We start from the raw sequence: 21518 nt of genomic DNA on the forward strand, positions 1-21518 counted from the left end.
CTTGTGGGGAGAATCAAGTCTAAGGTGCACTGGGACACACGAGGGGCACCGTGTTCTAGAGATCTTACTTCCTCTGAAATCTCACAGGTAATGAGTGGATTCGGTGGTCCTAATAAGATACAGCGAGAATTCCCAGATTGAGTCAGGGTCCCCAGATTGAGAAAATCATGAGCAAATTTTTCCAAGTCTTTCCTCATTCCACAGCTCTAATATTTTAAAAACAACAGTAACAAACTATCCAGGCATTTCTGAACTTTGTAAGTAGGAAATTAACTATTTCTGAGATGCAATGTACACTTACAGCTATGAAAAATATGTGCTTTGTGAATACCCAGAATACTACAGAATGGGTAAATGACTCTAGGGTCAAAAATCCACAAAACATGCTTGCAAAAGAACCCAATTATAATAGCAAATAAGGTTTGCGGAATTGATGCCATTTTGTGAATTGGGTGTGTAACGTGGCAAAGCCATCTGCTTTTACAATGTCATGTTTGTGTATATTCACACTTATGCGCGGATGTACATCTATTGTAGGAATTCAGTATAATACCTGGAGGGTATGGAAATTCCTGCCTAGACTTGGGGTTTTAGACGTGCTTCCTTTATTCTCAACACCCGTGCACGCGAGAAACTGCAGCTCGAGGATGGACTTGGCAGGCCCAGCGTGTTCACTGTTTTTGTAAACGCTCTTCCTTTCTCTTCAGTGGTACCTATTTGGGGGGCACTAAGCAGCCTCACACTCTCCGCTCTGGCTTCCCAAGGGTATTGAAGACTTCTTGGGAGCGCATAATTTAAGCTGCGCTGAAAAACAGCAGAGACTCTAATGGTGCCCTGAGAATACAAGTTCTCTGAAACCCAGGATCACATTAATATGCAGTATTTCATTGACAACCCCCTCCTAAGTAGGTTTGAGAGGATAATGCCTTGTTTGAATAATAATATAGCACATTTTACTATTCAAAGTGCTTTCACAGAAATCATCCATCTCATTTTATTTTTGAAACAATGAGGGAGATAAGGCCAGGATTATTACCTCCAGGGAATCAGAAGCTCAGAAAGGTCAAGTGATTTACTCAAAGTCACATTGCAAATTCTCAGCAAAGCTGAGATTAGAAGCTGTGATTCTCCATTCCCAGCTCAGCTGGGTCTTTTTAAAAGAATATTAGTGCCCACGTGTTCATGGGTAGAATACTGAAATTCTCAGGCATGGCCTCTTGCCTCTGCGTGTTCCTTTTTATAGCTTGCTTTTAGCATCATTTAGATTTTGTGGCCTTATAAGAGGGCTGGGAATTTTGAATAAAAGTTAATAATTTAACCTTTTCTCTTAGTAGATGACTTTAAAATCTGACCTGAAAGAGTATCAATTTCTTAAACTAAATTCACAAAATAGGATAAAAGTTGCATATGATGACATCGATTCCTGATATTTGTTTTTCATCTTGTATTTAATCATAGGCAGGGTTGTGAGTTTTATAGGAGACAATTAATGGGAAAGCACTTGGTAATCTCTGAAGTATTGCAATAGGGAGAGCTGACATAGGTACTACTAGTGTCAGAAATTATTTAATTAATTTAATTTGTAATGTAACAGTTTCAGCTTGTTAGAAATGGCATTTTGACTTGTTCACATAGTTTCCATGCTTAGTCCCTTTTCATTAATCCCATTCAAACATTCCTTTAAATACATGTATGTTTTACATAATGCATAAATGTGATGATATGTGTATAGCTATATATATCCCAGAGTTTTCTAGCGTATTAATATTTTCTTATACTTTTTTATTTGTAATCCTTTCTCAATCTTCTCGTACTCTTCATGTCCCTCAGTCACCTATAATAATATATTCATTCATCTTTATTTATCTTACCATAGTCATGTAATTGCAAACAAATATATACACTGATATATATATAGACATATACTTGTGCAATGCATAGTAGGGATTATTTTTAATATTTTTAAAGAAATACAAGATTATATAATCAAACTTTTCTGCAACTTCCTTGCTCACTTACTAATACTGCATGAAAATATTTCTAGCATATCAAATGGTCTAGTTCTATTTTCTTATCTCTAGTGGCTTTATAATATTCCATGGTATACCACATGTAGGGGCTGGTCCCGGGGCCTAGTGGTTAAGTTTGGTGCGCTCTGCTTCGGCAGACTGGGTTGGTAGGTTTGGATCCTGGGTGCAGACCTAAACCTCTTACCAGCCATGCTGTGGCGGGGAGACGCACATATAAAATAGAGGAAGATTGGAATAGATGTTAGCTCAGGGCTAAGCTTTCGCATTAAAAAATATATATACCACGTGTATTCAACCATTTATTTATCAGCAGGCTTTCATTGGTTCCACTCAGTTTTCTTTGTGCCACTTGAAACAATCCTACACAAGATATATTCAAACAATGCTACATGAAATACTCTTACATAGTATTTTTTTATTTCTATAGGATGACTAGAGTAGGAATTTGTCATCAAAGAGTATTTTTAATTAAATAGATTTTGCCACATTGCTTTCTAAATGAGACTGCCGCAATCCCTGTTTCCAACATTGTATGGGTTCGTTCACATTTTCTGTTACTCACATCAAGTTATTTCCTTTTATCCAAATGTATAACGTGTTCTTATTTCTAATTTTTGCTGGTTTGAGGGGAAATTGATAAAGTGACATACTATTGTTCCTTTAAATTCCCCATCCCCAACTGCTGGTGAAATTGAACCTCTTTTCATACAATTGTTAGTCATTTGAATTTGCTCTACTGTGAACTGCGAGCAGGTATCTCAGGACTCAACTCTATAGTTCTTTTTCTTTTCTTTGTTTATTTGTGATATCTATCTAGCTATTGTAATGTGCATTATATATTAACCCTTTATTATTTGATTTACAAAATATTTTTTCTTGTTCTAAGTTGGTCCTTAGACTTTGTTTATATCTTTTGCCAATTTAGTTTTTCTAAGGTACATGTCTATCTTTTCTTATACAACTTCTTGGTTTCCTGTGCTAGTGAAAATTGCACATGAGTTCTTCTAGATCTTCTTCAAATATTTTTCATCAATGTATTGTTTGCTCTTGTCTTTAGTCTATCTGAATTAAATGCTGCAAGTTTGGGACCCATGTTGATTTTCTTTCTCTGAGTCATTGCCAGTGATTAAATAGTCCATCCTTTTCCCAATGAATTAAACTATTTAAACTTTTGTCTTTATTAAATTCTCACACACTCTTGGATTCTCTCATTTAATTCTCTGATGTGTATTTTTTTTTAATTTCTTAAAACTGATGGAAAAATGTATCAATTAATTCGTAGTCTGGTACCAAAATTTACTTGATGGCAACTCCTGGAATTTCTGATATAGATTACAATAAATAGTAAAATATCTCAAAGAATTATTCTCAAAATCCAAAAGTCATAAATTAAAGGCATTTTGTGGCAATTCTCTGAAATTTCAGAGGAAAAGGAAGGCGTTACAACACAAGAATATAAAGTATAGGATTCACATCGCAAACAGCTCAAGGGAAGGAAGCCTGAGGGAGCTAAGTTACTGGCCATGTGTTTCATGAATGTGAGCATCATGGCAGTGATCAGGTTAATGTCAGCGAGATAGAAGGATGAAAGTATGCAATACTGCTGGACACAGTTTGCCTGGCATTGTTCCATCTGTTCTTGAGTCTGGAGCATGTCAGTCTTCAGGATTGTTTTAGCTCTATTATGCAATAGGTAGATGTCAGCTCTGAGATTGATGCCATAGTAACCCTAGATTTACAATTATAATCGAGTCAAAATATATCTTTGTCAGCAAAGTATTTGACAAAGTCTTGGGATATCCTTGTATATATTAAAGAAAGGCAGGCTGGATGAGAATGTAACTGCAGGTTAAAAGCCTGCATTCCAACACTGTTGATTAGTTAGATGAAATCCTTTTTGGACCAGTGAATTCTTCCCTTGGCTATGGATGTAAAATTTTTATCAAAGTCTTGGGTGATAATATTGAGGGTGGGGTTATCACATTCCCAGACAACACAGAGCACTGAGGAATAATTCCACGACAGATGGAAAAATCAAGAGTCAACATCACCTCAACAGGTTATAACCAAAGTGATGCTTACCCAGGATATTAGTAAAGTTTCTCCTATTGATTTAAAAGAAAAATCATATACGTAAACACTGCATTTGAGCAAGGTTGCTATGACCCAGAATAAATATAATATTATAAGACATTTATGCTATATATATACACATTTGTTTTTTGCTGAGGAAGATAGTCCTGAGCTAACATCTGTGCCAATATTCCTCCACTTTATTTATGGGTCACCACCACAGCATGGCTGATGAGTGTTGCAGGTCCACGTGTGGAATCTGAACCTGTGAATCCAGGCCACCAAAGCAGATCAGGCCAAACTTAATCACTATGCCATGGGGCCAGCCCCAAGACATTTATGCTTTTATGTCATCATTTTCAGCCACAAAGGAGCGATATATTCTGACCAGAAATACATAGGTAAATATGGAATTTCTCTACCTCACTTTGAAAATAAGATTCAACCTCAGTATTCTAGATTATATTTTTATAAATATTCTTGTTCCAAATCACTTGATGTCAGTTCAATTCAGTAAATGTGTGACTCAGGCACTATGGAATATTCAAGGGAAAAGGATGTGAATAAGATATCGTCTCTGACCTCAAGGAGCTTGGGTTTTAATGGGGAAGGCAGACCCAAAAACCGATGAGGTAAACATACTCACAGGAAGGGCACCTAGCTATCGGCTGTAAAAATTGTTAATGGATTTTCGTTCTCATTTGTACCACTTTTACCTGCAAGATGTCCCTTGCTCCCTTTTCGCTTTGCCGTTTAGGAGTTAGGCAGTGAGTTGTCCTCACACTGCTGTGGGGTCATGAGTCCCACTTTCCCTGACTAACGGCTATAAAGCAGCAAGAGTTTCCTGACTAACAGCCGTTTTAAAGAACTATCAGGATCATTGAAACATAATATACTTACTTATAAAACTATCAGAAACTACAGGTTTGGTCTGTTTGACCCTCTAGCAATTGGCACAGATTTATAATAGAGCTAGGCTGCTCCAAATACTTTTATTATTATTATTATTCCTACAGGAAAGAATCAAAGCTGAACCAAATGAAGCCAAATGCTCATAGAAACATTGTTTTCCTGGTAGAAGCAAGAGCAAGAAGGAATTCATTTGCCTTAATCTCTTTCTAAAGGCAAATTCTCATTCTCAATTCTCAACCAGTCTTACCTGGATTTGGAAATAACTTCCCTGCTGTTTAAGAAGTCCCACTTTCATTAATCTTCCTCAAACAGCAAAAGTATAACAAAACCTTTATTCTAGTATCTCTCCAGTTGATTTCTTCAGAATAGCAAGCCTGAGAGAATTCAATGGTAAAGTGGTACAAAAGGGTTAGGAAAATATTTCATCCTTCATCCTCTTAGAATTTCTTAATGCATATTATCATGTTAAAGAGGATCATATTATTGCATTTAACCAAATGTGTTCCAAAATGATATGACTAAAGAGTTTTTTACATAAAACACCTGTCAACATCCCTGGAAATTTGGAAAATGCTACCTGAGATAATAGAATGTGGACATCTTGACAGAGTTTATCACTAAAGTGATAAAAAGTTTGCTTGTGGAATTAACTATTGATTTACAATCTTTCAGAAGTTTAACATTACTGCTATTGACTGCATCCATCTCACCAGAGAAAAAATTACATACAGGGAAAACGTCCTCAGAATTTGGAGTGGGAAGAGGAAATTGTGTGTGTGTGTGTGTGTGTGTGTGTATGTGTGTGTGTCTTGGGAGGGGGAATTGGGTAAGAGAATGTGAGAAAACATTGTAAATGAGTTTTTCTTCAATTAGCTTCTAGGGACTTCACTGTTTCTAGAAATTAAGATAACATGTGATATCATTAAAATCAACTTGAAGTATTCCTTTGGCAGATAATGCCATGCAGTTACAAACTTTGCAGACTCATGAAATGTACAATATGTAGCGTCATTTTAAATAGATGAACAACCACTTTAGAAGGATGTTAAACTTTAGATTCCTGTGCAGTGGTAAACACCGATATCCCAACTGGACAGATAAAGAGACACAGAGAGGTTAAGAGGCTTGCCCAAGCCCGCAAAGGAACTAAGAGGCTGAATCTGGAACAAACTTTCTAGTCTCTATCCCCAGAAGAAAGCATGAAACCATGCTTCCTCTCGACGTGGAAACTTAGAATACTATTTGATATGGTCATCTTGCCTCTTTATTTTCAATGACCGTGTAAAGTCTGTCTTGATGATGTGGTCAAATCAGGCCTTTTCTTTTCTACCCTTCCCTGTGCTTGCCTCTCTGGCACTGAACCAGCAGGCCATATTTTCTCTGCTTGGTTTAGGAAGCTCCTTTTTGCGGGTTTCTGAATTGCTGGCCTCTTGGTGATGTTTGACGCAACAACCCTCTCTACCTGTAACCCACAGCACTGACCTCAGAGCTCAATGAACTTTTCATTTACATGCACAGTCAAATTAAATTTGCCCGGCCTTTGAAAACTTACATCTGTTGAGTGTCTAATTTGTATTGCCATTTGTTCCACAGATGTGTAACAAGACAAATACCTGTCCGGGCTTACACGGGATTCAGAAATGCTTACGTTAATCATGCTGGTGGAAAGAGGTTAAGGGCTATACAATAAATCAGTCTCAAACGGTTTCACTTGGAAAGGCCTGGGAGAACAGGGTTATTTTTATCCTAGGATGCTTTTAATTTGAATCAAAAATGCTTTACCACATGTTCTGTCACAAGTTCAAAAGGATTGGTAACAAACATTTAATCTTTTTCTTTTCGGATTGGTGCTAAGCCCTCATCAAAAAGCGTATGCAGTCAAGCAGCTTATCTCCACTGAGCTGCCTCCCTTAATGTGTTCCTAATTATAATCGTATATATGGCTCACTGTGGCCTATTGAACAATATGGCAGTAATTTCTTTACGGGCCTCCCTGCTCTTTGAACTGGGAGTACAGAGGGCTAGAACAGAACCAGATCAATGGGATTTGAGTGCTGGCAAATCAAGCCAGATGCGATCTTTAGAGAATGAATCTCCAGCTGTTTCCCAGAGAGGAACGTCAACAAACAGCTGGGGACCTTATCATTATCATCTGATGATGATCATCATCGTTCCCACAAAATACACCCACGGCTCTTTAGGAAATGTGCAACTATTCTCATCTCTTCCTAAATCACTACTCACGTAGCGTCTCCCAAATGCTTTGAAATAGAGTCTGTGTAACATAGATAAGCCCGTGACTGATGATGTGGGATGGAGACATAACGACATTGTATTGACACTGTATATTTGTCAGTGCTGCATGACATGTGGCTGAAAGCAATATCTAAAAGTCATTTTTAAAGTACCACATGCTCACAACATTTCCACGTGTTCGTAAGAGGGAGATAACATAATCCTCATTCTCCTGGTGGAAATGGCATGTTGTTGCTTTGCGCCTACATCTTCATGTCCTTCACATCACTATCACTGGGACTTGTTTGAGAGGGAGTATCCAATAAATGTTTCTGGGAGGAATAAGTGCTTGCTTTCTATTGAGCCTTGTGCTGTAGGGGAAGAAGGCAAGCTTAATAAATCCAATTGAAATTGCCAAGGCCCTCAAAGAGGCTCCCAGTCTAAGAGAATCAATACACGAGTTTAACCTGAGTATGATTTTGAACAATTTAACAATAGCTCAAATGAAAAGAAAAGTCCGATAGTAGAGGGACCCACAGGGTTTCCCACATGCAACTTTCAGAGTTGACTGGTCTTTGTGAAATGATTTACGCCTCCCTCAAAAGCCTACCTCATAAAAATCCTTCACCTCTAGCCTGCTCTGGTGCTCCCAGTTCCTGCTCCTGCTCTCCCTTTCTCAGGACTTTCTGTGAATATTTGCTTCCATTGGGTTCCAGCCTTACATTTCCGGGGAGGAACTTCAGAAGAGGCAGGATCAATCAAATTAGACTCATTATAATCTGTTGTCACCTAACAGGAGGAGGAGGTTGAGGTGGGAGGTCAAGGTCAGGAGAATTATACTTAGGGACCCCCAAGATATCAAGTGAGGAACAAGACTAGGGATCTGTTTTTTGGAGCGGTGACCATAGAAGAGGAAATATGAAAGAAGGAGCAGAAGGGGGTGGACGTGGAGAGACAGCCTACAGGGTTTTGCTTAAAGCACTTTCTCAGTTTCATTTCAGTTTTTCCATTTTTTCTATCTTAGAAACTCCATGAAGACAGAAATCACCAATGCTATTCTGCTTATCACTTAATCCTCATTACTTAGCACTTGAAAAAAGCAAACATAGATAAATATTGGTTTATTAACCTTTGTATCTTCAGTGTATCATAGTGGGTGCTCAATTAATATTCAAAGAATAGCTATTTACAATTTTACTCTGACTATCCTTAACTGAAAAACTCTTCTAGACATTTTAACCTCTGATTCTCAAAAGAAATAAACCTTTTAGGACTAAAAGTACAATTAGTCCTTGCGTGTGGCTTTTGGCACTGAGGGGTAAACAGTGTTTTAAGTCTCTTGCAAGACCTAGAGCATGTAGGTGACAAATCATGAATGTTTAGCTTCATTTGCTTAGCTAAACTAAAAGTTTGAGGAAGTATACCGCTTTATGTGGGTATACAGGAAAATAATTTACTGTAACCTGCCATATACATTACTACATAAATATTACCTGAATGTGATTATAATCACACAATACGTCTTGAAGCTATTTTTCTCGAGTCACACAGACGGTAAAAGTGAATTGTTTGGAGCTGTGTTCTCCAACATTTTTTGATTGAAAACTCCTACTAGTTAAAAAAATATTTATTAGTTCAAAAAATTTGTGAGCACGTATCCCCAATATATGTACATTTATTCATAAGTTGTCCATGTACTTCTATTGATATTTATATTGATTTAATTTCTTTTTTCCTTGCTTTAGATAAAAATACATTGAAATAGCAATGTAAATGGCATTTGTCCACATCATACTTGAGAACAGACCACAGCCCTAGAGAAGTGGCTGGATAGTTGTGGATCTCATCATTATCAAATTTGCTCTCCTCTTCAGGACATGAGTACAGAGTTAGAGAAGGCAGAAAGCTGCCCTTGGCCATGCATGGAGGCTGTCGGAGACCTGCCTGTGCAGAGGAAGGAGCTAAATCATCTATGCAATGAGAGAAGCATGGATTTTGAAGCCTCTACAATGTCTGTTTCTTCCTGGCCAACATTTTGGTAAGTATAGTAAGTATATCTCTACAACAGAGTTGAGAGAACCAATGTTGTCTGAAGAATACGTGAAATCATCACAACCTTACTTACATCCGTGCTTTGTAAAAAATTAAAAGGGAAACTAATCTCCACTATGAACCTATTGCAATCCTTCCCTGTTCCCAGGCCACAGTTTGGTAAACAAATCTGAATTAAGACTTGGGTAAATAGGATAAATGGTTCTTTCTGAGGGGCATGGGTAGATAGTGTGGTAGGGATGGGATAGATGGCTCAACTCTGGTATTTTGTTTCTGTGGATGGCTACAGAGATGATTGCTGTATATTCTTTCTTTCATATTGAATATCTTTTTTTGGGTGGATAAAGAGAAATAGTAGACTTTATCCTGGAAATGTTTTAAGAAATGTCAAAAAGTTCTAGAATTGGGTTTACTAGAATAACTTAAATAATCACGTATATATAGAGAGAGATTGGACACACTTAAATTGCTCTGGAGAGACTTGTTGTAATAAGGCCCAACTTGATGGAGCAAGTTGTTAGAGAATTTGGTCTTCTTCCTTTTAAGTCCAACTTTGGAAGGATGAACATTGTGGTATTAAAAAAAATGTTTAAGTTCCTTTTAGCAGTTCATACCTGTTCTTATAGCTTATATAAATACTCTATTTTATGCCAGTTGGGTAGTCCCAGGTTCTGTAAAATCCTCCATTATGATTTTCATGGAAAACAAATCAATTCTAATTCAAGTCAACAATTACACATTGATCGCCTAAAATGTGCCAAACATAATACAGAACATGCATTTTACAGGAAAATTGGACTGCACTAAGATATGCAGTAAATCATCTGCAATTTTATGAAATGGGAAGCCAGGCATGTTAGTGGAGTTTGTTTTTATAAACATGAAGTGTTTGGGCATGTTTGATTTTTCAGTTGGGCTGCTCAGCCAAGCTTAGTTAACACCTTGTAAAAAATAAGTTGCTTCTCATTTCCTTAATGGAAAGCAGTGAGAGTCACTGTTAAGATGCCCCTATCAGTTGGAGGAAGCCTTCTGCAGCGTTCCTTAAGCCTCTGAGGTTGGATCTAGGCTGCAAATCCATCTGGACACTTGAAACCAGAAAGTGCGTTTCTCCAGAGAATTCAAACTCTCTCCTCATCAATCTTAGACAAGCAAACTATCTAAAAGCAGATCTTTGTTTCAAATTGCTAAGTTGGAATAAAGGTTCTATTGATAGGCTTTTACATCTTAATAATGTCTTGAAATATGTAGCTGGATCCTCATTTTTACAATCCATGTGGCCTTCAGTACATACCATATTTCTACATCTGTGTGGGTATCACTTTTCTCAGTAATATAATGTTAATTTAAGAATGTGATAAAACAGGAAGCATGCTGGAACTTTTCCTTGTCCTGTGGCCTTAACAAGCCACAGCTGTATCAGCAGCTGGTCATTGAAGGAGCCTCGTCCTAGCCTCTCCCAGCATCCTTTTTCAACTAGATCAAAAGGGAATAGATGAGGCAGAAGGTTTTATCATCAAAGCCAATAGAAATCTGTGGGAACCGATATTTCCATTTAGATTGCTTTAGCCTCATCGGACTGAGAAGATCTTTCTCTAGTGGGAAGAGGTTGTCAAATCAGCCAATTTGAAAAGCTTTTTCTTCCTCACAAATTTATCCTCATTGAGTTTATCAAAGAAAGGGAATATGGTGTCAAAAAGTTTGTTTACCTCCCAATATCCTTTGCTAAGTTGTCGGCCTATTCAAACTTCCGCTATCTTATTTGCAGGTAAATCTAAGGAATAACTACCATGAGAGAACGAATATTATTGGCTTCTAGAAATAAGTCAAATAAAAATTGTTTCATTTGAAGCTATTTAAAATAAACATTTATCTTAATTCTCTCAGATGACACTGTCTCAATGCAATTGTTTGCCCATCCCTATAGGCTAAGTTCTACCTATTATTCAATGGACTCACTGAGGCCATAGGGAAATGTTGAGGAATATTCTGTGTTCAGTTTTTTCAAGACTTTATTTTTTTTAGAGCAGTTTTAGATTCACAGCAAAACTGAAAGAAAGCTACAGAGATTTCCCATATACTCCTGGCCCCCACATACGCATAGCTTCCCCCGTTATCATCTCTTTGCCCCTCTGAAATGATACATTTATTACAATTGATGAACCTACATTGACACATCATCATCACCCAAAGTCCATAGTTTACATTAGGGTTCACTTTAGGTGTTGTACATTCTATGGATTTGAAGTTATTGGCGATGATGTGGGGAAATTGGAACCCTTGGGAGCCACTGATGGGAATGTAACATGGTATACCTGCCGTGAAAAATAGTGTGGAGCTTCCTCAAAAAAGTTAAACATAGAATTGTCGTATGATCTAGCAATTCCACTTCTAGGTATATAACCCAAAGAATTGAAAGCAGGGACTCAAAGAGGTATTTGTACACCCATGTTCATAGCAGCATTATTCACAATAGCCAAGGGCTGCAAGCAACCAAGTGTCCATCAACAGATGAATGGATACACAAAATGCAGTCTGTACCTTTTTGCAATGGGTTTGCTAGCAGAACAAAGGTGTTGTGAAGACCACCACTAAAGCTAAGCCAAAATGAGAAAGGAAAAGGCTCATATCAACAACGTTGTCATCAGACCTGTAGATTTCAGTGAGTCTACCACTACTGGCCATCTGATCTACAAGTTGTTGTGAGATCAATAAAAGAACCATTGAAAAATTTGAGAAGGAGGCCGCTGAGATGGGAAAAGGCTCTTTCAAGTATGCCTGGTTCTTGGATAAAGTGAAAGCTGAACATGAGTGTGGTATCACCATTGATATCTCCCTGTGGAAATTTGAGACCAGCAAGTATATGTGACTATCACTGATGCCTCAGGACACAGAGACTTTATAAAAAACGTGATTATAGGCACATCTCAGGTTGACTGAGCTGTCCTGATTGTTGCTGCTGGTGTTGATGGATTTCAAACAGGGATCTCCAAGAATGGGCAGACTTGTGAGCATGCCTTTCCGGCTTACACACTGGGTGTGGAACAATTAAGTGTTGGTGTTAACAAAATGGATTCCACTGAGCTACCTTACAACTAGAAGAGATATGAGGAAATCATTGAGGAAGTCATCACCTACATTAAGAAAATTGGCTGCAACTCTGACACAATAGCGTTTGTGCCAACTTCAAGTTGGAATGGTGACAACATACTGGAGGCAGGTGCTAGCATGTCTTGGTTCAAGGGATGGAAGGTCACCCATAAAGATGGCAATACCAATGGAACCACACTGCTCGAAGCTCTGGATTTCATCCTGCCGCCAACTTGTCCTGCCCCTCCAGGATGTCTACAAAATTGCTTGTATTGGTCCTGTGCCTGTAGGCCGAGTGGAGACTGGTGTTCTCAAATCCAGTGTGGTGGTCACCTTTGCTCCAGTCAATGTTACAGCTGAAGTAAAGACTGTTGAAATGCACCAGAAAACTTTAGGTGAAACTCTTCCTGGGACATTGTGGGCTTCAATATCCAGAACATGTTGGTTAAAATGTTGGTTAAAGGTGTTCATCATGGCAATATAGCTGGTGACAGCAAAAATGACTCACCAGTGGAAACAGCTGGCTTCACAGCTCAGTAATTATCCTGAACCACCCAGGCCAAATCAGTGCTGGATATGCACATGTGCTGGATTGTCACACAGCTCACATTGCTTACAAGCTGAAGGAGGGGACTGATGGTTGTTCTGGGAAAAACCCAGAAGACGGTCCTAAAGTCTTGAAGTCCGGTGATGCTGCCATTGTTGATATGGTTCCTGGCAAGCCCATGTGTGTTGAGTGCTTCTTTGACTATCCTCCTCTGGGACATTTTGCTGTTCATAACATGAGACAGATGGTTGCTGAGATTGTCATCAAAGCAGTGGACAAGAAGGCAGCTTAAGCTGGCAAAGTCATCAAGGCGTCCCAGAAAGCTCAGAAGGCTAAATGAATATAATCCCCAATACCTGCCACCCTAGTCTTAATCAGTGGTGGAAGAACGGTCCCAGAACTGTTTGTTTCAATTGGCCATGTATGTTTAATAGTAAGAGACTGGTTAATGACAACAATGCATCCTAAAACCTCCAGAATGAAAGGAGAATGTTTTGTGGACCATTTGGTTTCTTTTGTGTGTGACAGTTTTAAATTATTAGTCTTTAAAATCAGTGCTTTTTATTTTTATTTTTTTGCTGAGGAAGATTCTCCCTGAGCTAACATCTGTTACTAGTCTTCCTCTTTTTGCTTGAGGAAGATTTGCCCTGAGCTAACATCTGTGCCAATCTCCCTCTATTTTGTATGTGGGTCTCCTCCGGAGCATGTCTGCCAACAAGTGATGTAGGTCCGTACCCAGGAACCGAACCCGGGCTACTGAAGCAGAGTATGCAGAACTTAACCACTAGGCCATGGGGCCAACTCCTAAAATCAGTGCCTTTTATTGGAAACAACTTGACCAAAAATCTGGCATAGAATTTTGAGACCCATTAAAACAAAGTTTAATGAGAAAAAAATACATGGTATCTACATGTAATGGAATATTATTCAGAATTAAAAAGGAAGGAAATTATGACACATGCTACAACATGGATGAGCCTTGAGGACATTATATTAAGTGAAATAAGCCAGTCACAAAAGGACAAATACTATGTGATTGCACTTATATGAGCTACCTAGAGTAGTCAAATTCATAGAGACAGAAATTAGAATGGTGGTTTCCAGGTGTTGGGGGGAGGGGATAATGAGAAGTTATTGTTTAATGGGTACAAAGTCTCATTTTTGCAAGATGAAAAGAGTTCTGTGAATGGATGGGAGAGATGGTTGCACAGCAATGTAAATGTACTGATGCCAGTGAACTGTCCACAAAACAATGGTTAAGACAGTAAATCTTATGTTATGTGTATATTACCATACACATAAAAAGTAAAACAAGACACTTTAAAAGCAAAAAGTAATACAACATCCAGTGCCCAGATCTGGGTTTTTAAATACCATTTTCCAATAAAAGGAACCAAAGTTCTTTTGAGAAATGGCTGTTTCTAGGGCTGGGCAGGGAAAGTCCAAGGTAAGCCTGGAGAATCTTGCCAAAAAGTAATGAAGTGCTCAAAGAAACAAAGGGAGCAAAACAAAACAGAACAATAACAACAAACAATGGAGCATGTCAAAGGGACACAGGAGCCAAGTGACAGGGTCGACTGGCCAAAGCTGGAATAATTTGAGCAATAAAATAAATAATGTAGTATTGGATTATAACCCAAAGTATAAAATAAACATCTATGAGTCCCTACTAATATAAACCAATGTTTCAGTAATCAACAAGTGAAGGAGATGGGACCAATCTTCCTTACAGAAGAATTCTAAATAATATATGGAAGGACTCTCTCCTCCAGGAGGTGGTTTAGTTCCTCTCTCCCCACCCGAGTGTAGGCTAGTCTTCATGACCGACTTAGTGAATAGAGTATGGAACGGGAAAAATTAGTAATTTTGTAGTGGGGAAACCTGGCAAACACTCCCTTAATCAAGGCTAACACCACCAGAGATAAGTGAGGTTGATAGCATGTACCCACTGATATGATATGATAAGAAGGGCACTTCTCTGTGACGTTCTTCCCCCAAACCCATAACCCAATCTAACCATGAGAGAAACATCAGACAACCTCCCACTGAGAGGCATTTTACAAAATACCTGACTAAGTCTCTTCAAAGTTGTCAAGGTCATCAAAAACAAGGAAAGACTGATATACTGTCACAGATTACAGGAAACTAAGGAGACATGAGGACTGAGTGCAATATGGTACCCTGGATGGGATCCTGGAGCAGAAAAAAAGAATTAGAGGGAAAACTGGAGAAATCTGAATTAAATCCGGAGTTTACTTAATAGTATGTACCAAAGTGAATTTTTTAGTTTTGACAAAATCACCATGATTATGTAAGTTGTCAACTTAGGGGAAACTGGGTGAAGGTTATAGAGGAATTCTCTGTACTAGGCATAGAACTTTTCTGTAAAACTGTATTTTAAAAAAAGGAATATAAATTACTTGCCAAAGCATGGTAAACTATATCTATTTCAAACCAATAGCCAAGTAGATAGTTAAGGATATTGGAGACATTTTTTAAAAGTCAAAAAATCTCGGAAATAAACTAATAAATATTATATAATATTTATTAAACAATTATGACAGGGCCTATTACATAATAAGTGTTCAATAAGTGATAAACAGTATCACAACATTATTTTGGAAGCACTTGAATGTGAAACAAATAAACATTATATTTTGGGTAAGGAAAGGAAGAAATATTATTTTTATTATTACACGTTATCTCTATTATATATCTTTTGTACATCTCTTCAAACTATAAAGAATCAACTAAATAACTATCATTAGGGGAAACTAACTGTAATTATTGGGAAATTTTAGTGAGGTGACTTGGCACAAGATAAACACACACATACATTCAATAACTTTCCAGTGCACCAGCAACGACCATCTACATAAATACACTTGAAAAAGAAGTCTTTAATAGCATCAAACAGCATAATCTATCTAGGAACAATGTAAGTGCTCAATAATATAGAAATTCAAGAAGTAATTTGTGTATATGATAGAATATTATGCAGGCATTTATAATTGTGTTTTCAGGAGAATTTGTGGTAATGTCAGGTGTCTACTATAAAGTCAAGTAAAAATTCAAGATGCCAGATTTTATAGTAAGTAGGTTCACAACTGGAAGGAAATTATGCAAATAGAAAAGCCCTAAAATTGATCCACTTGATACTCAGATAAAAATGGTTGAAGAGCAAAACTTCTCAGGAGTCGGGGCTGAGGGAGTGAATCCCTTTTATAAACGAATTTGGTTCTTCCTATATTCAATGAAGGTTTTTGATGTGAGCCAGCAAGAGTCAATCTGCCCATTCAGAGTTGTCAGCTTCTTTTCTTAATTTTGGTTGGTCCCATTAGAAAAATGGGAAGGTTCAGTTTGAGATGCACATTAAATATATAAAAGGAGATATCAAGTAGATAATTGAGTGAGAAGTAGGGGCGAGATCAGGACTGGGGATATAAATTTGGAGCTCACCAATGGTGGTTAAAGCCACAGGCCTATATGAAATCAACTGAGTGTGAAGATAGAGAAGAAAAGTGAGCTGAGGACTGAGCACAGACCACTTCATCAATTTTCTCTTTGATGTGATTTTAATAACACAGTATAGAAATTAAAACACCCACTGCTTTTGCATATTTCAAGTGATTTTGCATGTTTAAAATGACAATATTTCAGACCTACACTGGCAAAAGTGTAGAACAATAACATGCACACAATGCTTGTAGAAGCATAAGTTGGTACAACCACTTTGGAAAATAACCTAGTATTACCTAATTAAGTTCAGGCTTTTGTTTTTCCTTTGTAATAGTATCAATTTGTACCTAAAGACAAAACAATTATTTATTTTTATCTGTGTACATTGAACTAGTTTGAATGTTCCTGCTTGCTTAAAAATTCCTTTTTCTCTAATTCTCTTTTCAGTGGATAATTCCTTTAATATAGTCAAAAAAAGGAACATAGAGTGATATAAAATGAAACAACCTGATGTATTCCAAAGGCTCTACAACTCAGCCTGACTCACCTCAACTACCAGCTTTTGAGATGTATGCAATAAGAATTGACTGGTTGTTTACTATATGGTAGTCAGTGGTTGGTCCAGAGAATCTAAGATGCCTATGGTATGAATTACGTGGCTAGAACAGGAGCAGCTGGGGCATCTATCCAGAGGTTGAAAGGACAACTGAAGTGTGGCAAAAGTCTCTTGAGCACCCCTGGTACTGTTCCTCAAGCTTTGCACTTTATTCCAAAGGTCATAACACATTCATATTCAGTGAAAGCTACTTTTAACAAATTCCTGCTTTCAAAAGAGCTGACATAATGTGTTGTGCTAAGAATTAACAAACAAACATTTGTACAGTAGCAATCTTCCAAAGGAAGAATTTTGGTGCCAGAAGGTGAAATTGCTTGAAAGATTTTGTCCAGTACATGTACAGTTTTGGCTGTTTGCAGTTTCTTACAGAAGATGTTGAACAGAAGTGGAAATCTGCTGTAACATGGATTCGCTAATAAAATTGTCCCTCACATGGACATTGCACTTGAGGCTATGCTGAAGAATCCTTCTAACAGTGCAGTGCAACTTGATCCTGTCCTCAAAGGCTGGCTAAGCCTTGAGTCATTGCATCAGCCCAACTACAAGGTTCTCATTTCTTCCCCCTTCCTCCGTGTTCTTCATTTCTGTTAAACTCCATTATAAGTATATGCTTTGTAGAGTTGAGAGCGAGAGAATGCAAGTGCTGCCAGAATGAATGAAGAGTTTACAAGCTTAGAACAGAAAGGGAGTTACTAAACTATTAAGCTCAATTAACAAGTGAAAACTGAACTAAGTTGTTCCAGAGTGATTTTTAATTCTGTCAAATAAAGAGGAACCAGACTGCAGGGTAAACTCTTATTTATTAGTTTTGGTTAATGAGTTTTTCCATAAGCAGAATTTCTTAAATTTTATTGAATCAATAAAGTCACCATTTGGAAATCTGGTTTTTCCCACCGGAGTAGGATTTTAATTGAGCATACAGCAAACACCCAAGTGCTGTAAAGTAACTACAGAGGTGAACTGGTCTGTGGGTTATGTTATTGGCCTGGCAGACAGGGTTGCAAGAAGTCCTTGACTTGAATGTAATTTCTACTATGTACCTCTTGTGCACTAATTTTTATCTTCAGGATGATAGTATTTTCCTTGTACTTAATATCACAGAATCGTTGGAAGGATAGTAAAGTCAAGCTCTCTCCTTGAAGCAGGAGCAGTTCAGTCAAGCCTCTGACCAGACAGAGCATTATTCATGACCGTGTGGGGGCTGTTTAATCTCTCCCAAGAAGGTCTGAGTCTAGGTCGTGACCATCTCTTTATAATACAGATAACTTTGCTATGTCCCGTGGCCACAGGGTACATCCCGCCCTAGTCAGTTGCTTTGTGAACACCTGCCTTTGTTTATAAGAGAGTCCAGGGAGAAAAGAGTATTGGAGGAACGTAAATCTGTCCCCAAAACAGGAACAGAGCATGGAGTGTGTGCTTTGCAGATAGTCAGTCGATACTTCCTTATTTTGGAAGTTATTGGTGGAGACGAAAATTCCTACAGTTTGGCCCCAAGACTTCACATTCCTATTTGCACTATAGGTTTTTAAACACAACCCCACGCCTCAAAAAAAAAAAGTAATGAGTACTTGGATGTTGTTGACTGACTCCTAGGAGAAGCCCTAGATTAGATAAAATGCTTCTCCACTGGTCCTTTGTTAAGTGAAAGTTGTGTGATGTAATATAACAGTTATACTCTGGGGATCAGAAGAACTGAATTTCAGGCCTATTCTCTAGACCATGTACTTAGCTACCAAATGGACAGCTTTGCCTGCATTCTACAAGGCCTCAAGCCAGACTCCTCAAGAAAGCAAGTGCATACTTCCCTTTCCTCTCCAAAAACTGTGTCTATAGCTCCACCTCATAAATGGTAATCCCAGGAGTGGATTCAGGTTTCGTGGGGTCTGGAGCTTGTAAAATTTGGGGACCCTCTTTAAGAGATTTATTTCTAATTGTTGTCTGCTGTACCATGCTAACTGCAGAGTAACTGTAGAGATGGTAGACATGTTAGATTCATTCCACTGCTCTAGAAAGCTGTGCTTTTCTGGTGTTTTCTTCAGCTTGGGAAGCTTGAGGGCGGTGTCCCTCAGAAGATGTACTCATGTGTGACTGGACAGTCAGGTATGCTGACAGATAGCATTGGCTGGAGGTGACAACGGCCTCATCCTTACTGCCCTGCTTTTCCACCTTGAGGGTGTTTGTCATGGAAGCCTCTGTGTCCTGCCTTAATCGATTTGGCTGGCTCTGTTTCTAGCCTGCAAGAACATTCTCCATCTTCTGGTAACCCCTGGCAAGAAGCCAGGTTCCCTAGGTTTCCTCACAGGCACAGGAGACGCCTCTCTGCTACTCAGCCGCCTCTATTAATACCTCAGGATCTAACCCTGAAAGTCGAGCTGAGAACCCTGTGGTGGAGTCCACCCCACACTCAGACGTCCCATTGGAGGTGTGTTTCAGAAGAAATGACAGTCTCCTGGGAACCCTATACTTTACGTGTATTTTCTTCTCAAAAGAATTAACTCCAATTTTACATTATAACATGTAGTCATTTAAGCATTATCAAAATAACCTCTGCCTTCAGATTCTTCCACAAGCATTTCCAACTCTCATTTTTTTATTCAAGAAAAGGAGACTGAAAAAAAATCATCCATTTTATTGGAAAAGAAACAGCAAATATCCCAAACCGGATATTAGTTTCTTATGGGTCTGTCCTTCTTTCCATGAATAACAGTTTTATGTTTTTGCTCAGCCTAAGCTAGAAACTTCTCTGCAGTCATTTTTTTCTCCAACTCTTAATACTGATGCTTGCGTCATCATCGTTTTTCAAATTTGCTTTGCGAACTGGTTATTTATTCTTGGAGTTCTGTTCCAAGACTCAGAGCACAGAAATACTAAAAGTGTTGAAGGGGAGAACATTGGGGGTGGGGGCTGGGGAAGGCAAAATATTTAAATTATAAGCAGTACAGCTATTAGTTTTGAAATGGCCTCAAAGAGTAGAAAATAAGATGACATGTTCATGTAATCGGTATCACTTACTGAACCCACTTGCTAAAATAATAACAACGAAAATCTCTGGTCTTTTAAAGATACGCTGCATGAAGACTTTCTACACTGGCTGGCTGGAATGTTCTCCCTGGAGCCTCTGGGTTTGCAGTGCACCAGTCGATAAACTGAGAAGCTCTTCATACTCACAGCATGAGCGCCTCTGGTGACTGTGGACAACCACTGTCTCCGGTTTTGCCTGTGGGATATTCTGTTAAAGGTCAAGTCCATAAAATGGAAACATGGCTGGTATGAAAATAAACTTCTGAAAATAATTTCTGTCACTCTAAAAATGAAACCATTAATTCTGACTTTAGGACGTTTCTAATTCTGTTGGCAACTGCAACTTTGGCTCTGTCCCTTGATGTGCCACTTTCTGCCCTCACATCCTACTGGTTTTGTTCCTTTAAGACAACACATTGTATCCAGCCTGTCTTATGATTATCTACTATTAAATAATCAGGTTTGTATATACTTTGAGACTTCATGATTTCTCTAACACACCTGAAACACAAAATGGGCAGAACCATTATGGTTTTCAGTGCTTCATTTTCTTAGTTATATAATTGTTTGGATTATTTCCCAATATTCTCAAAAAGTCCTTTTCACCGAGTCTTCATACATTGTGAAGATATGAAAAATTAAGGAAGAGTATTGGACTTCACTTTTTTGTTGTTTTTTGGTTTATTTGATGAGGAAGATTGACTCTGAGCTAGCATCTGTTGTCAATCTTCCTCCATTTTTGTATGTGGGATGCTGCCACAGCATTGCTTGATAAGTAGTGCATGGGTCCATGCCCGGGATCTGAACCCTGGGCCGCCAAAGTGGAGCACACGAACTTAGCCACTATGCCATGGGGCTGGCCCCAGGATTTCACTATTTTTGTTATCAGGCACTACAGGCTTCTGCTGCGTTTTCTCAGGTGAGTGACTCTGATTTGTGAGCAAAGTTTTAAAAGGCTAAAAAGGGGGAAATTGGCTCAATATTTCAGGCGCAATGAAACATTTCTTTTGTCACTTTATTTCCCTGCTGTATTAATTTGTGGTTACTCACCTTCTCCTCAGAGATCCCCAGGGAACCCCAAATCTGACTCTCTATGATCTGACACGTGAACCCAAACATTTCTCCCAATAAATTACATCTCATGTGTAATGAAACAAAAATTGGGCTTTTTGGAGTTCAGGCACCAAACGGCCACATGTTAGCTTTTTGGTCACATACATCCCGACGGTGAGGATCTCTGTGGCCTATACTGGTCTGGGAAGAGGAACGTTGGGTTCGCTCACTGGACTGAACAATACTGGAATGTTTTTTCCCTGTCCATTCACTTAAACAATGTGCCATTCTGTACCTCATAAGCACTTAATTTATTCCAACTCTTTGGCCTGACCTGTAATCCCCCTCTCCTTACCCATCTGACCCATCTGTGTTTCATTTCCCACTCATCAGCATCCAGAGAGCTAGGCCCAGGCCCTGTTTGGAACCATTA

At 38.5% G+C, this 21518-nt stretch overlaps 1 pseudogene; it reads left to right on the plus strand.

The window, feature by feature from the left end:
- The first annotated feature begins 11906 nt into the window (after window positions 1-11906).
- On the plus strand, window positions 11907-13276 carry LOC103549964 (elongation factor 1-alpha 1 pseudogene; annotated as a pseudogene).
- The last annotated feature ends 8242 nt before the right edge of the window (window positions 13277-21518 follow it).

The sequence above is a fragment of the Equus przewalskii genome, chromosome 16, assembly GCF_037783145.1.
Source record: "Equus przewalskii isolate Varuska chromosome 16, EquPr2, whole genome shotgun sequence".
NCBI classification, from domain to species: domain Eukaryota; kingdom Metazoa; phylum Chordata; class Mammalia; order Perissodactyla; family Equidae; genus Equus; species Equus przewalskii.